This window comes from Mesocricetus auratus, unplaced genomic scaffold, assembly GCF_017639785.1.
Source record: "Mesocricetus auratus isolate SY011 unplaced genomic scaffold, BCM_Maur_2.0 Super-Scaffold_6730, whole genome shotgun sequence".
Taxonomy (NCBI): Eukaryota; Metazoa; Chordata; class Mammalia; order Rodentia; family Cricetidae; genus Mesocricetus; species Mesocricetus auratus.
Window position 1 is genome coordinate 51,390,239 of NW_024429184.1, and position 16,883 is coordinate 51,407,121.

Genomic DNA, 16,883 nt, shown 5'->3' on the forward strand with positions numbered 1-16,883 from the left:
TTACTGCCATTCAAATATAGGCAAGTGTATAATAAAGTAGCTCAACATGTGGTTAATTCTAGAACTAAGGATCCTTCCATTTTTTTCTCTTACCAAAGGAAAGAAACTTGATGGGGTAGTTTCCTTCTGTTTATATGTTTCTATTATTGACTGGTGAATGAAACACTTATTTTCCAGTCACCAGGCAGGGAGTATATGTGGGGCTACAAGAGGAGGAGAATTCTGGGGAGAGGGAGAGAGGGGCCACAGGGAGACTTCATGTAGCCATCTAAGATTAACATGCTGGAGCATTCTCTGGTAAGCCAAGACCATGTGGAAGTACTTAGATTAATGGAAATGGATTAAAAATTTAAGAGGAAGATAGCCAATAAGAAGCCTGAGCCACTGGTCAACAGCTTATAATTAATACAAGCCTCGTTGTGCTTATTTGGGGCTGAATGGTGCCAGGACCAGGATGGACAGAAACTCCTACTATACAAACAAATCTGCAGGTAGAGCTAATGTAGGCAGAAACTTATTTAGGAAACTGAACTACATGATTTATAGAAAGAATGGCATGTACTGCCCCAAAGTGGGCAGAGCAACACTGTGGCTTCTGTGCTAAAATTGTAGATGGTTGTCATTTGAGATAATTATTATTTTGAGGTGGTTGGCATACTCATGGAGAAAGGTGCCCCATTCTCCCTCCCAAATCAGGATGAATCTTGTCTCCCATTAGAGTATTTATATCCATGGTCCACTAGATAAACTAGGTTCAGAAACTTAAAGTAAATGATGTTATAATGAGAATTCAGGGTTTTCCTTAATGCTTATGTCTAGAAAACTCTTGAACCCTAATTTTTTCTTATTTTAAAAAATTTTAATCGAAATATAATCACATCATTCACACTCTCCTCTTTCCTTCCTCATCTCCTTCTTCCCCACCCCATACTCATGCCTAAATTTCCGGCACCATAGCTTTTGATATAGCAAGAACAACGTATCTTTGAATATAAAGTGACATTCCAGCTGCCATGAGACATAGCTACTGTGGCCAAGGAACTCAGTCTCAACTTTGTAGGTTTTTAGTCTTATATCTAAAACAATTTGAAAGCAAACTCAGAGGAAACTCAACAATATTTTCTTAGAATAGGAACCCAAAACAAAAGAAATACCAGAACAGGCAAGCTGGAAATCAAGTGCTGCCTGGAGAGAGAGCTGGATAAGTGAAAGGCAAAAACTGATGCTTCCCAAGTTACAGACCAGCAAAGTAAGCAGGGTCAGCAATGGGAGGCTGTAAACAACTACCTTATGTAGGAATGTGCATGTCTCCAGAAAGAGAGGGAGAGAGAGGAAGAGCTCAGAGTATGGGGGCAGGCCTAAGATTTTGGCCAGTGTTGGAATAAAGCAGATTAAAAATAAGCAAAGAAAAAGTTAAGCTTTGTTGGACTTCAGAAAGTGGGAGGAGGCTTAGCTATGAGGGTCCTTCCTCAACTGTACCAAGGGTAGGGCTTCTGGTATAAAAGCACTCATCTCACTGAGGCGTCAAAAATCCCTCCTGAAGTCTTAGCATGTCTCAAAGAGAACAGATGAATTTTTCTGGCAGGAGGGCTCCTGTCCAATCAATTGGCTAGAGTATTTGAATTATTTCTTAAGAAAAATGGGGAAAATCATTTGTTTTTGGAAGGTTAGTTATGTCTCCACCCATGGAGGGAGGTATGACAAATTTATCACTCTTTCGTTCCAAAATCATGTAACACCGCTGAACAAAAGAAATGAAGAAAAATATCATTCTTTAGAACAACCATGGCTTACCTGGAGGGAATTGCCTTCCATTAAACACCTTAAGGTCTTGCTACTTTTGCCTGCTTCCCTCTTGTGTTATATTTAACCCTGGATGAGGGGCAGTTTGGATGTCTCCTCCTTCGTTTCAAAAGGCATTTCAATTCTGTTTGTCTGCTTGGTTTTGTTTTGTTTCTGAAATGTCACCTCACTATAGAGTCTCCTTACTGGACTTGACCTTGGGAAATTTGCTTTTCTCTCTCCCACATACTAAAGGTTCAGGTATGCATTCCCACTCTTAGTCTCAAAAGACATTTTGAGTTTTCCATTCCTTATGCCATGTTACTAGGGCCACAGGAGGTACTGTCAAAATCTATCAAATCCAAAAAGTCTATCCTCATTAGCCACAAAAACTAACTAATGTCTGTGATCATCCATAATATTAACAAAATAGGGCTACATTTTTACTGGATCCTGAAGATCTGTCTCCTTTTGAGGATGCTAAATATGACTGACAGTTTTTTTTGTCTTGGGATTAAGACATCCTGCTATTTTTAATTGATTTTTTAATATTATAAAATTTCAAGATCTTATTAGACTATAAAAGCAGGAATAAATAGGACTTGGGATTTCTTCCTGATTTATATGATCCTTGTCCCCCAGCTATGCCTCTAATATCTATCTTCTACCTAACAACTATATCTGTAAAACTCCCTGAGTCCTATCCTGACCCATTTTACAAATAAGAAAAATGAGACTATGGCTATACATTGAAATGAAATAAGAACTATAAGATGTAAAAGCTGCCAAAAAACAAATACATGCCTTTTCTATGAAAAATACTAAAAATTGGTGAGCACTAAGATGTGTTATTTTTCTACTAAGAACTTGACACAGATTTGCCACGGAGAGTATTGGCTTACATAGGTCCTTTGAACAAACATGTCAAACTCCAGACACTATCTGAACTACTCTCCTTGTCAGATCATTCCCTAGCTCATAATGTGATGATGGAACTGATTACTTGAAACTCCAGGAGGGAGAAGCCCCAATTTACTTGCTAGTTTTCAACCATAGGCTGCTCTAAGTCTGTAGTCATCCCCTGCCTCCCAATCTTAACATCCTTTTTTTTTTTAAATTTTAAATAGCTTGTTTTACATGTCAATCCCAGTTCCCTCTCCCTCCCCTCCTCCCGCACTCCCCTTCCACCCTCCCTCCCACCCTATTGCCAAATCCTTCCACATAGGAGATGTCTAGAGTCTATCATTTTACTCTTGGTAGGGTCAAGGCACTCCCCTAAGAGTCCAGGCTGAGAGAGCATCTCTCTTTGTGCTATAGGCACATGAAGACAGATTGTATACCAGGGATAGACACTGATCCACAGCTCAGAGCCCCATAGGTTGTCCAGGCCTTCTCACTGACACTCACATTTGGGGGGTCCAGATCAGTCCCATTCTGGCCTCCTCACTGTCGGTCTGGGGTCCAAGAGCACTCCCCTGTTCAGATCAGCTGTCTCTGCTGGTTTTGCCAGCCCATTCTTTGCCAATTTGCTCATCATTCCTCTCTCTCTGTCACTGGGTTCCTTGGGTTCAGTTCAGTGATTAGTTGTGTGTTTGCCTCTGCTTCCATCAGTCACAGGATGAAGGCTCCCGGATAGTTATAGACATCAAGTTCATTATCAGGAATGGGCATTCAAGGTGGTCCTTCCACTATTGCTTAGCTTGCCAATTGATGTTATACCTTTAGATCACTCGAGGTCACTCTGGTGCCTGATCTGTCTTCGATCCTATGATTCCCTCTTCCCCCTATTCTACCCCCACCCCCTCAACTTCCTGTTCCCCCATGACCAACTCCCTTCCTCTATACCCCCTCTATTCTTCCCAGGTCCCACTACCCCCCCTCGCCCTGTTCCCCATCCATTCAGAGGATCTTGTCTCCATCCTCTTCTCTTGGGTACTATGCATATATGCATATCTTTTAGGTTCTTTCCTGTTTCCCAGACTCTCTATCTGTGGAAGTGCAGACTGGCACTATCCTGATCCATATCTAAAATCCATATATGAGTGAGTACATACCATGTTTGTCTTTTTGCGACTGGGTTACCTCACTCAGGATGGTTTCTTCCAGTGCTATCCATTTCCCTGCGAATTTCAAGATTCCATTGTCTTTTTCTGCTGAGTAATACTCCATTGTGTAAATGTACCACATTTTCTCTATCCACTCTTCAGTTGAGGGGCATCTAGGTTGCTTCCAGGTTCTGGCTATTACAAACAATGCTGCTATGAACATAGTGGAGCAGATGCCCTTGTTGTATGAACCTGCCTCATTTGGATAAATGCCTAAGAGTGGAATTGCTGGGTCTAGTGGTAGATTAATTCCTATTTTCCTGAGGAATCTCCATACTGATTTCCAAAGAGGCTGTATGAGTTGGCATTCCCACCAGCAGTGGAGGAGTGTTCCTCTCTCTCCACATCCCCTCCAGCATAAATTGTCTTCGGTGTTTTTGATTCTAGCCATTCTGACAGGAGTAAGATGGTATCTCAGAGTTGTTTTGATTTGCATTTCCCTGATGGCTAAGGATGTTGAGCACTTTCTTAAGTGTCTCTTGGCCATTTTAGCCTCCTCTACTGAGAATTCTCTATTTAGCTCTGTACCCCACCTTTCAAGTGGATCCTTTGGTGTTTTGGAGACTTGTTTCTTGAGTTCTTTGTAAATTTTGGAGATTAGCCCTCTGTCAGATGTAGGGTTAGTGAATATCTTTTCCCATTCTGTGGCCTGCCTTTTTGTCTTTTTGATTGTGTCCTTTGCCTTACAGAAGCTTTTTAGTTTCAGAAGGTCCCATTTGTTAATTGTCGATCTCAGTGCCTGTGCCACTGGTGTTATGTTTAGGAAGTGGTCTCCTGTACCAACTCGTTGAAGAGTATCTCCCACTTTCTCTTCTAAAAGTTTCAGTGTGGCTGGATGTATGTTGAGATCTTTGATCCATTTGGACTTAAGTTTTGTACAAGGCGATAAACATGGATCTATCTGCAGTCTTCTGCATACCACTACCCAGTTATGCCAGCACCATTTGTTGAAGATGCTTTCTTTTTTCCACTGTACAGTTTTAGCTTCTTTGTCAAAAATCAGGTGTTCATAGGTGTGTGGGTTAAAATTAGGGCTTTCGATTCGGTTCCATTGGTCTACCTGCCTATTTTTGTGCCAATACCAAGCTGTTTTCAGGACTATAGCTCTATAATAGAGCTTGAAGTCAGGTATGGTGATGCCTCCTGAAGTTCCTTTATTGTATAGGGATGTTTTGGCTATCCTGGGCCTTTTGTTTTTCCATATAAAGTTGATTAATATTCTTTCCAGGTCCTTGAAAAATTGTGATGGAATTTTGATAGGGATTGCAGTGAATCTATAGACTGCTTTTGGCAAGATTGCCATTTTTATTATGTTGATCCTACCAATCCAAGAGCATGGGAGATCTTTCCATTTTCTGGTATCTTCTTTGATTTCTTTCTTCAAAGACACAAAGTTCTTGATATACAGGTCTTTCCCTTCCTTGGTTAACATTATCCCCAGATATTTGATGCTGTTTTTGGCTATTGTAAAAGGTGATGTTTCTCTGATTTCTTTCTCAGTCACTTCATTATCTGTATATAATAGGGCCACTGATTTTTTTGAGTTTACCTTGTATCCTGCCACATTGCTGAAGGTGTTTATCAGCTCTAGGAGTAACCTTGCGGAGTTTTTTGGGTCACTTATGTAAACTATCATATCATCTGCAAATAATGAAAGTTTGACTTCTTCTTTTCCTATTTGTATCCCCTTTATCTCCTTTTGTTGTCTTATTGCTGTAGCTAGAACTTCAAGTACAATATTGAAGAGATATGGAGAGAGTGGACAGCCTTGTCTTGTTCCTGATTTTAGAGGAATTGCTTTGAGTTTCTCTCCATTTAGTTTGATGTTAGTTGTTGGTTTACTGTATATTGCTTTTATTATATTCAGGTACGTTCCTGTTATCCCTGATCTCTCTAGGACCTTTATCATGAAGGGGTGCTGGATTTTGTCAAAGGCTTTTTCAGCATCTAGTGAGATGATCATGTGGTTTTTCTTTCGCAGATTGTTAATATGGTGGATTACATTGATAGATTTTATAATGTTGAACCATCCCTGCATTCCTGGAATGAAGCCTACTTGATCATGGTGCATGTTTTTTCTGATGTGTTCTTGAATCCGGTTTGCAAGTATTTTATTGAGTATTTTTGCATCAATGTTCATGAGGGAAATTGGTCTATAGTTCTCTTTCTTAGTTGTGTCTTTGTGTGGCTTGGGTATCAAGGTAATTGTAGCCTCATAGAAAGAGTTTGGCAGTGAGCCTCCTGCTTCTATAGTGTGGAATACTTTGACGAGTATTGGAATGAGCTCTTCTTTGAATTTCTAATCCAGCAACATTATTGTATTATTAACCATGAATCCCAAACTCATGCAGCAATCAAAAGCTATTTGCATTTAACATGCATAATATAAAAGGCCAGGCAATGTAGACTAGACAGCATTAACAAAGGGAAGAATGTTGGTACAAACGTGTCACAGGGAAATCAAGGTTGTCCTGATTTCCAGCCCAGAAAATGCCCACATCTTTTCATTAGGTTGCTTTTGAGTTCCCACTCTGTTTTCTATGCTGTATTTTGTTAGCTGGGAAACTTTTTTTCCATGAAACCCCAAGCTTTCCTATGAGTCTAGCCCACTTCTGGATGATAGATTTTCGTTTTATTTTATACTCTTTTTATTTTCATTTTATATTCTCTATTTCTTTCAGACCAAGCTAACAGTTTTTCAGCTGACACGGATTTCTCAACAGCTTTGTGGGTATTGCCTGTATGTCACTTGAATTTTAATAGGAGAAGCGGCCCATGAGTCGTTTCAAGTTGACCTCTTTTTGATTTTTATCTCTTCCATAGATGGATAGAGTATAATATCTTTAAGCTTCCAAGAGGTCATATGATTTAACTGTGACCTAAAGAATACCTTAGGTTCTAGAAAATATTTTATGCAATTAAATATTCAAACTTTTGGGGACTATAGAAATTTTAGTAAAATTTAGTAAGTATCTCCACACTTAACATTAGATCATAGTAGTTGTCTTGTCTTAATTTCTGACAACTGTTTATTTATTTATTTTCCATCTAATGAAGGAAAACAACACAGTGCTGTTGCTTTTTTAATTATAAAGATTTTCCTTTGCTAAAATAAATAAAATAAAATCCTTACATTTTTATTATAGAAGTAGGGAAAGACATCTTGGAACTTTCAAGGCTTTTCTGGGTCTTCTCCTGAGCTATGTAGGTCATTTTTTTATAATTTCTAGTCTCCATCCTAAGAGATAATTTGGTTAATATTTCTGTCACTAATGAGAAAGTATGACTCTTTGTCTAACACTAAACACGTTTGTTTATTACTTCATAAGTAGCTTTTATCATCAGTAATTTCCAAATTCAGATTTCAATGAACAATCTTCCTCAGTCAATTTAGATATTCTTTTGGGGAGGGGTCAGGTGTTAATTTGACTTACATCTCAGATGTTTCACAAATACAATACAATGGTTCCATAACTGTGGGAGAGGGGAGCATCATTGGCCTCTTAATACAAGAGGATTTGTCCTTATTGCACAACATAGCTTGGGCCTAAAAGGACAGACTTCGTTCCACTCCTTCCACCTCTCAGTCAGGAAGCAACATTGGTGACATGTTTCATTCTAACCATAATAGTAAGTGGAAAGAGGCTTGGACTGGTCCCAAACATTACAGAAAGATATAAAAGCTTCTAGAAGGGGCAATGTGTATTAGGCCCAAGATGGGGTAGATGATAACATAATCAGAAGCATGTGACTGGTGAGAGCAGTTACCAAGCGTCTTGACACCCCAGTCCTAGCTTAGCAGAAGTGTAGAGGGGATAGATGCTGGTTATTGCTTATTGTGGTGAGATATCCACCCTACCCGCACCTGTAGCACTGACCACACCTGTTTGGGCCTGGTCACAGTTGAGGACTTGACAGGGGAGGGAGTTCGGGTCTGGGGCAGGTGGTTCTCTCTTGCATCCTATTGGGTCACGGGGAGTAGCTTGTTCAGATCCTTAGAGTGGGAACCTGCGGTGGCCATCTGTTTCTTCTGTAAGTGACTTCTCCCAAAAATAAGTTATATTTAACCTATATTTAAACCTAGGCTCGTGAATCCTTATCCGTGCCTCTACAGTTTGACATTGATGATGTCCACAAATTCAGGTATAAAAAAGCACCACCTGTGTAGAAGCCATCCACATCAGGTTGGCTTACCGGGTCTTTGTAGGCTGTGCTATCGTAGACCCTCCATAAATAATTCAGGTGCTTTGAGCCACTACATCAGAGACATTGGATTTCAGCTATCCCAGAGCTTCCCATGTGTTTCCTGCTTCTGCTGATGTGTTGCAGTCTTCCTGGTACCCTGGGCCATACAGGTTCATAGGCTAGGAAGACATTATTCCTGTCCTTCACATAATCTGCGATGAACTTGGTTGGCTGAAAAACAGCCTTCTAAGCGTTGCCAGCTACTCTTTCATCTAACACCCGCCTCAAAAGCAGGCAATCACTTCAATTCCTTCTGCTAGACCGCAGGTACTCTCTGTTCAATCAAGTCTTCTGCTTCCCCAAAGATGTACCTTGTCTCTGAGTAGCCCAACACTAACCTTGTGGCTTCTAAGTCTTTGATAATGCCAGTAGTCTCCACTGGCCATTTGGTAGTAGTTGTGAGCAACCACAGCAATTTTGAAATCTAGCATCTGTGTGGCAAAGTCGACATAGGCTCTGGGGGATAGGTGGGTGCAAAAACCACACCTGTTTCTGCAGCCTTACTGAGTGTGTAAATGAATTCTCTCAGGCACTTCTTCCTCCCATTCATCTTCCAGTTGCCCCCCACAAAGAGAAGAATTTCCTGGAAGGCATTATTTCTCTGGGATTCACTTGCTAAGGATCAATATAAGCTATCTCTATTATTTATGTCAAAATTCTTGTGGCTTCTGACTCCAAACTCATGTGAAAAAACTTTAGTGCCTGTTATAGAAATACTTTATTTTCTTTTATAATATTCTGATGTGGGAGTTCCTTCTGTATGCTTGGGATATATGTTTCTCTTATTGTTGGGTGAGTAAATGCTGATTGGCTAGTAGCCAGGCAGGTTTACCTGACTAGGAGAATTCTGGGAAGAGGAAAGGCAGAGAAGCAGTCACCAGAGAGACTCCATGTAGTCACCAGGAAGGCAAGATACCAAGACACTCTCTGGTAAGCTAAGACCACATGGAGAAACATAGATTAATAGAAATGGGTTAATAATTAAGAGAGAGCTAGCCAATAAGAAGCCTGAGCCATTGGCCAAAAATTTATAACTAATGTAAGCTTCTGTGTGTTTATTTGGGACTAAATAGCCGTGGGACCAGGCAGGACAAATTTCTGGTTACAATATCCTTATTGGTAAGGTTGAAGTAGAGTACATATGCACACATATATTAAACACACACACACACACACACACACACACAAACACACACACACACACACTTGATTACTTGATTGAAATGTTAGAATGAGGAACTTTATCTGCTGATATGTTTTTCCAGAGATATTTTGATCTTCACAAATATCCAAGGTGATGTCTGCATCTGTTCAAATTGTAACTGAGCCAAAATACTGTAAAAGGCTCTTGATAGTTGGATCATGGCACACACAGGCCCAATTATGGCAAACAAGGTGATAAGAGTTTTTGTCTACTATTCCTGTTCTAATTGCTAGACCATTAGACTATATTTCTAAAGGTAGCTACCAAGGTCTGTTCCCTTAATTAGCCACTGACTCATTCCTGCAACTGATCACCCAAGGTCCAAGTATAAAAACATCAATTAAAATTAATTATTTTGACCAAACTAAATAAAATGCCCAATCAGAACTTACAAACACATCCTAGCTCATTCTAACACAGTTACCACTCCTTAAAACTAACATATTTAAAACTTCTCTCCAATTCAGATTCAGTAACCTTGTTTCTTTACCTTGCTCAATAAAAGATCTATTCATGTTTGGCTTGTGCTTGGAAATTGGTGTATGGATGTGGTCTGTTCCTCAGAGGGTATCCTGAGGGGAGCACCCCATAGTATAGGGCTCACTTCAATGCTTGCATCTGTTCATCATTGAATGTTGCTAAAATACTGGAAACCATATTGAAACTTTAAACTCCGATTTGTGGTGGTTGTGGTGGTGGGAGGGGGGATTTGGAAGAATGATGCTTCTGGTAGTTTTAGGTTGTAACATGAATTGCTTACGTTTTATAACAAATAGGTTTTAAAGTGTAGAATCACCTTAGTTTATATGATATTAATAAGTTGTTACCACATATGAAAGTAGTCACTGCAGAGAGGAGATGTCCAGAGCTAGACTATAGTAAATTCTTCCGGTTTAACTAGTCATTGAGGGTGCTAAGCTTCAATTGTCTGTGTAACTGAGGCAATATGCACAACAATGTCATTGAACTACAGGACTTTTTGTCATACTCTGTGGCACGGAAGCAGCAGCCTTTGCCATGCACTGCTGAAATAAAAGTTTTATCAGAAATGTTGACTGTCTATTGAAATTCCTTGTAAACACCCATATTACCAATAAGACCATCACGGGTTCTTCTCCATCTACAGTTATGATATAATTCCATGATGCTCTTAAAGATGCTTCTCGTTGTGTACTGGCCTTTTTGCTATTCTATATAAATGCCCCTAGAAAATAATTTTAATTTCCTGGATAGGATCTTAGAGACATCTCATAAATTATCTACCACATTACTCCCTGACATTGAAGCAAAGTGTGTGTATGGTATGTTTTATATTCAGTGTTATCCCAGAACTCCTCCAAGTGCCGTAAGTTGATGCTGCCTGATATTCAACTCTATTGTGTAAGTAATTTCCATTTTATGTGTTACTATCTAGGTAGTATAAAGAGCATGTCCTTAGTTCATGGAACAATCTACAGCTAACTAGTACTGTGGTGGAATACTTTCCATTGATATGACTTCTAACACTATTGGAAAAGAAGTGAGTATAGAAACAAGCAAAGAACAAATGAGGCATTAGGATAGGACTTTGGATTATGATGAATACTGAAAACACAGAGATGACAGGAGCGGCATGCCACTAATAGTTTAGGAAGTAAAAAGTATTTTAAAAATTAATGAAAGTCATTTAATGATACTCTGTTAAGGAATATTATAGCCTAGAGTGATATACATATCCATGTTTTCCATGTTGTAATTTAACTAGAATTTTTGTTGTTGTTGCTGTTGGTTTCTGTTTGTTTTGGGTTGTTCCTGAAAACTTCTGAAACCAGGCTCTTTATATCTTTCACAGGAAGAAAATTTTATTGAACAGCTTTTTTAGGGACCTACCAGCATCCCTATTTTGAGGTGTGAAAATATGTTGGTCACTGTTGGTAATACCTGTAGTTCCAAATAAGATAATGAATGAGACATACATTTCTAATGTTGCTATGATGACTTCTCACAAATGAATATTGAATATGTAATCAGCATTAAAGCAAGAAACCAGCACTTAGTCCCAAAGTTCAGAAAACCCTATTGCACTTTACAATAGGAGAACAAAAGTAGATTAATATGCATCTTTTAGGAAAGTAGTATTTATCAAATGGAGGGGAGACACAGTGGCAGATGATTCTAGGTACAAATAATAAAATGAGATTATGTTATAAAATGAATTCTGGGAAGAACTGTAAATTCTGTGCAATGTTTTTAGTAGGTTCAGGAGCTCTGTGCTTTAACACTCAAAGCTATCTTCCATTTGATTTCCAGAATACTTAAAATTTTCGCATTGTATTTGATATGGCATACTGAAAGTAAATTCAGAAGATTTTTTTATTTGTAGAAGTGACCTTCTGTGGGTTGATATGCCAGAAAAAGAAATGAAGAGTAAATTGTTAAGAAATACAATGCAGAGAGCCTAGTTGAAGGTCATTACTCCTCCAAGTGCAGTAGGTTGATGCTGCCTGATATTCAACAATATTGTGTAAGTAATTTGCATTTTATGTATTAGTATCTAGGTAGTATAAAACTCTGTAAGAGAACTTATATTATCTAGCTTTTCTAAATGATACTCTTCAGTATACAGAAATTGTGTGCATATCTTTGAGATTCGCAAAGATGTGGAACAAGACAGATTCTAAGAGGAATTGTCAATAAGCTAATTGGTGATTCATATGTGAATAATAATAAAAATTTGTAAACATCAAAGTATCTTATAAACAATTCTTGCATGTTTATAACATGCGAAACATTTTATCTAAGAGAATTAGCCAGACAGACCAACAATGTGTCTGATGTCAAAATACTTTATACAGTTGTCTGTATGTGTTTTGTTTCATTCTTCTACAGATAATACTAAAGTCAGATATCTACACATTCCTTAAGCAATTAAAGATGTCACTGGAAGAAGGATCCTTATGTTAATCAATTTGTGCAATGTGGAGTTTACATATGTTTGTTTACACTGATTTTTCAGTAGTTTCAAGGAATAATATGTGTGCCTTTTGAAGTAACAGATACTGCCTTGGGATGGAAGTGAAAGAGAAGACATTGTTTTGTTAGACAACTTACCAACTTATCTAACATAGCAGTGATGAGACTGTTTAGGTTCAATTGTTCAGAATGAGAATGACTTGGGACCCCTGTCCCCTTGAACTTGGTTGCTGATCTTTAAGTTTAACACAGATGTGTAGTAGATAGTTCCATTCATTAGCACATGCTCTTAAGTTTATAAAATTCTTTGTTTGTGCAGACTATAAATATCCACAGATAGCTCCACTAAACCCAGTATAATAGACATTATTTTAGCAACTAAAATTTTGTGATTTCTGCTTGGTGTTGACATTCAAATAATCACAAAAAAGAAGGACAATATTATGCCTTAATGAAGTACTTCAAACACTTTTTAAAATTCCTGTGAATACACATTTGTAAGAAAAAAGAAACATACATCCTAAGATGAGAACTTACTGGCATTTCCTTCTTCTATTTAGTAAATAAATGTACAGAAATTTCAATGGTAAGTCACACTAAGAAATGATGACACTTTGATTTGATCTTCAACTTCTTAATAAGGGAGCTTTGAAACTGGTCTTAGATATAATTAAAGAAATAACATCAACACAAGTTTTGACAACTCCATCTTCTTTACTAGACTTTGCTAGAGTTAAGTTCAGTGAGTTAAGTGATTCACATTTCACTCATGATGAGCAATGTTAAGATTGTGTCAGAACACCTTTATAACCGGCAATCCTGTTCCTCCTTGTGTCCACCTTCATGGTCCAATGACCAGAATCCCTCAAAAATTTAGAAACTGATTGATGCTTTCTCAGATTGCTGTTATTTTTTGAAAGAATAAAAGTGTTTCTCAGGCCAAAAATAGAATTAAGCAAGCTATCTCGGCAAGATAAAGATGCAAGTTTGTGCTTTTCTGTGTAAAATAATGCAGATCAATTCAATCAAACATTTTCCCCCTATAAATGCTGCGAAATGTAAAATTGCACTGCTGAGGTAGACCTCATTGGAACACTAAGAACTTTACTGTATAATTTGATTGAGTCCTTTTAGAAAATATCGAGCAGAAGTTCAAGAAATGAGCCATTTAAAATATGCATTATAAACATCATGAAAAAAAGTAGCATGAGGTCCAGCTGAGGCATGAGTTATTCAGAACATCCTGTGAGGTCTTACTCATCAGTTTCATATTGAGATTTAGAAAACACTTTCAGCTTAAGCTGTATTTAGAGATAAAGCAGTCTTCACAAGACGTGAACACTAAATAGGCTTATTTTGCAATCAAGGATATGGGAAATAAAAAGTATTTTAATGCAAATAGAGAAAATAATTATCATTTTAAAATTTTAGAAGTAGCTGTTGTTCTTTTGTTGTGTTTTTCCCCAGTGAAATAAGACAATAAAATCTTATAGAACTTTTATACCCACGAGGTAACTGAGACCAAGTTTTGCCTTGATGGATGTAGTCATGTACCTTAAAAGAAAGCTTCTGACATATTAAATTGAATGATCACTGAGTATTGACAAAATACATATTTATTTGATAGTCTACTTGAGCTAGTCTCAGGAACCCTAGTAGTCATTGATACAGTTTTGTTAAACATGTCGTGATTTGCCCAAATTCATCTTCCCTTCAGTAGATGTTATCAAGTGGAAAATGCCTCATTTATTCTTGTGTTTAAGGTGATTGTAAAGAATGCCTTAGAGTCAGAAGTAAACACAGCAGTAGCATCTTACAATCAGTGCATCTTTTCTACATGGATTAAAATTTTTTCATTTGAGAATTCTGTAGTCTAACATACAGAATCAGAAAACCAATATGAATATGGCTACTGTGTACAGAACATGGAATTCATGCATACATTTGAGAAGGTAGCAGAACCAGTTTATTATTTTTGTGGGAAAAAAAGAACATACATGTGATAACTCTGGTTCACTAAACTTTGGGGTAGCTCTGATTTTCTAAAACTAATGTTGGTGGCTCAAATCTAACTCCTTTGATCATTTTTATTTTTATTTCTAATATATACAGGAAATGATACAAGTCACTTCATGTTCTTTTTAGATGTTGAAACATTTTAAACTGTATTGATTTCTTTTTCCTTTAAAACATTTTCTTTTATTTTTGAGATTATAGTAAAATTTCATTACTTTTCTCTTCCCTTTGGTTTCCCACTAAACCTCCCAAGGACATCTCCTATTTGCTTTCAAATTCATAAGACTCATTTTTCATTAACTGTTGTTACATTCATATACATATATGTATGTATACAGGCATAAACACACACACAAATTTCTAAATATAAACTGTTCAATCTGTATAATGGTATTGGACATATGTTTTCAGAGTAGACAGGAGAAAACAAGGCACATTTTATGTTTATTTCAAGGAAGCCAAGTAGTATACATGTAAAATAAAAGCTATATTGATTGGACATAAAATGTCCCTCATGGGCTCCTGTTCCATAATTGTATTTTCCAACAGGTGATGCTGTAATGCAATATTATACAAATTTTCAGAAGAAGTCATTAGGGATGTGACTTTGAGAATTACTTCCAAACTACTTGTTCTGGCTGCTCTTTACTTGGTGGTCTACAGTAGTGAGAAGAGTCTCACCATATGTTTGACTACCACACATTTCTGAATGCCTTCTCATTTGTGATTGACTAATCTGAAATAAATGCTTCTCCACATAAACTTTTTCAGTCAGGAATTAGTGCAGTGTGATAGAAATATAAGTAATACTCAGATGTAATGTGGCTTTCTTCATGCTGGGAGGAAACTGAATCTTCATCAGAAAAAGTTTTTAAGCATATCCATAGGCCAGAACACTCTGATGTGTTGGGAATTATCTACAATACTCTAAAGCATAATGTTAGGGGGAAACTACAGAATAATAATTGAGGGCATATCATAGCATGGTGTTATCCATGACAGTTGTCTTGTATTCTTTTACTTACTTTTCAAATTTTGATATTGTCTCCATTTGTGAAAAAACCCAGAATGAAAGTTTATTTATGAGTAATAACTAAATCTTATCTAATTAGGTTTGGCTTTTAATGGTTACATTATTGAATCAGGTAATGTAATTATCCAATGTGATTCCTTAAATTTCTTTAATTATACAGGCATTATGAACTTACTCAGGCCTATAATATTTATTATACTGGTCCAGGGAGTTAAAGACACTTCTAACTATAATATATATCTACCAGATTTATCTATTTTGAAACCATAGTTTATGATCTAGGCATGAGACTCACTCTGAAAGTTCCCTCACACACAAGCACAAATACCTGAGTTCAAACACTCAGTCTGCACATAAAGAGCCAGGCAAGGCAGTGTGTGTCTGTAGTCACAGCACTGACAATGAGGATTGGAAGGTACTGCAAGGTTTTTTGGATATTTAGACTTACGAGCTAATCAGTAATCTCATGATTTATTGAGAGACTCTTTCAAAAATTGAGGTAGAAAGTGACTGAGGAATACTATTCAAGGCAGTTCTCTGACCTCCACATGCATGTTGAGACATGTGTAAGGACATCTGAATCCATAAACATATGGACATATTTTATATAATTGCATATACATGAAAAATTGTAATAAAGTAAAACTTTACAGGCCAACATGTTAGAGAATTTATCCAGAGCCATACTGTGCAACATTTTCAAAGGCTCAGCCTAATGAGGGTGTTTAGGACAATAGTCATTTGTCCTCGAAGGAGCTTACCGGAAGCCAGTCCCTGTTTCTCACTGTGTAGTAGGCAGTTTTCTACATTCTGCATTCCTGTGAAGATCAACCACCATTACAGGTTCAAATCCACAGGGACTACTGATTATGAGCCAAGTCTTCAAAACCTACAAGTCAAATAAATCTTTGTTTTGGGGGGTTGTTATACTGATAGAAAGCTTGCTAACATAGATATCCAGGAATTTGTAATAACATTTCTTCCAAGTCTTCTAAATGCTGTAGGCTTCCCTTTCTCCTGTGATGATCTTTATTCCTGTGATGATCTTTATTCCTGAAATCTCATATACTCTTGAGTTCCAAAGGCAAACCGATTTTTCTGAGAGGAATTCATAAATATTGACTCTATAGAATTTTACCTTAAAGTAGTTTGTGTATGTATTCATTACCTTTCTGTTGTGATAAAATGTCATAACCAAGGCAATTTACAGAAGGAAGTTATTTTGGAATATAGAAGCAGAGTTCTAGATTTCATAATGACACTCAGTATGGCAACAGCAGTCACAGTATGGCAACATCAAGCTGGATCAGGATCTAAGGGATCACATATCCAAATATTCACAAAAAGCAGATAACAAAACAAAAGCAGAGTGAAGCCACATGCTCTCAAAGCCTGTTATCTGTGATATACTTCTTTTAGCAAGGCTGAACCCTTGTAACTTCCTCAATTGCACCCAGAGGGGATTACATTCTAAAAATACATGAACCTATTGGGACATTTCTCAACAAGACTACCACATTTCATTCCCTGGCACCAATGGCTCATG

The 16,883-nt window shown here is 37.4% G+C and overlaps 1 pseudogene; it reads right to left on the reverse strand.

The window, feature by feature from the left end:
* Positions 1 to 7,995: 7,995 nt before the first annotated feature.
* Positions 7,996 to 8,726, reverse strand: LOC101841860 (annotated as a pseudogene).
* Between the last annotated feature and the right edge of the window lie 8,157 nt (positions 8,727 to 16,883).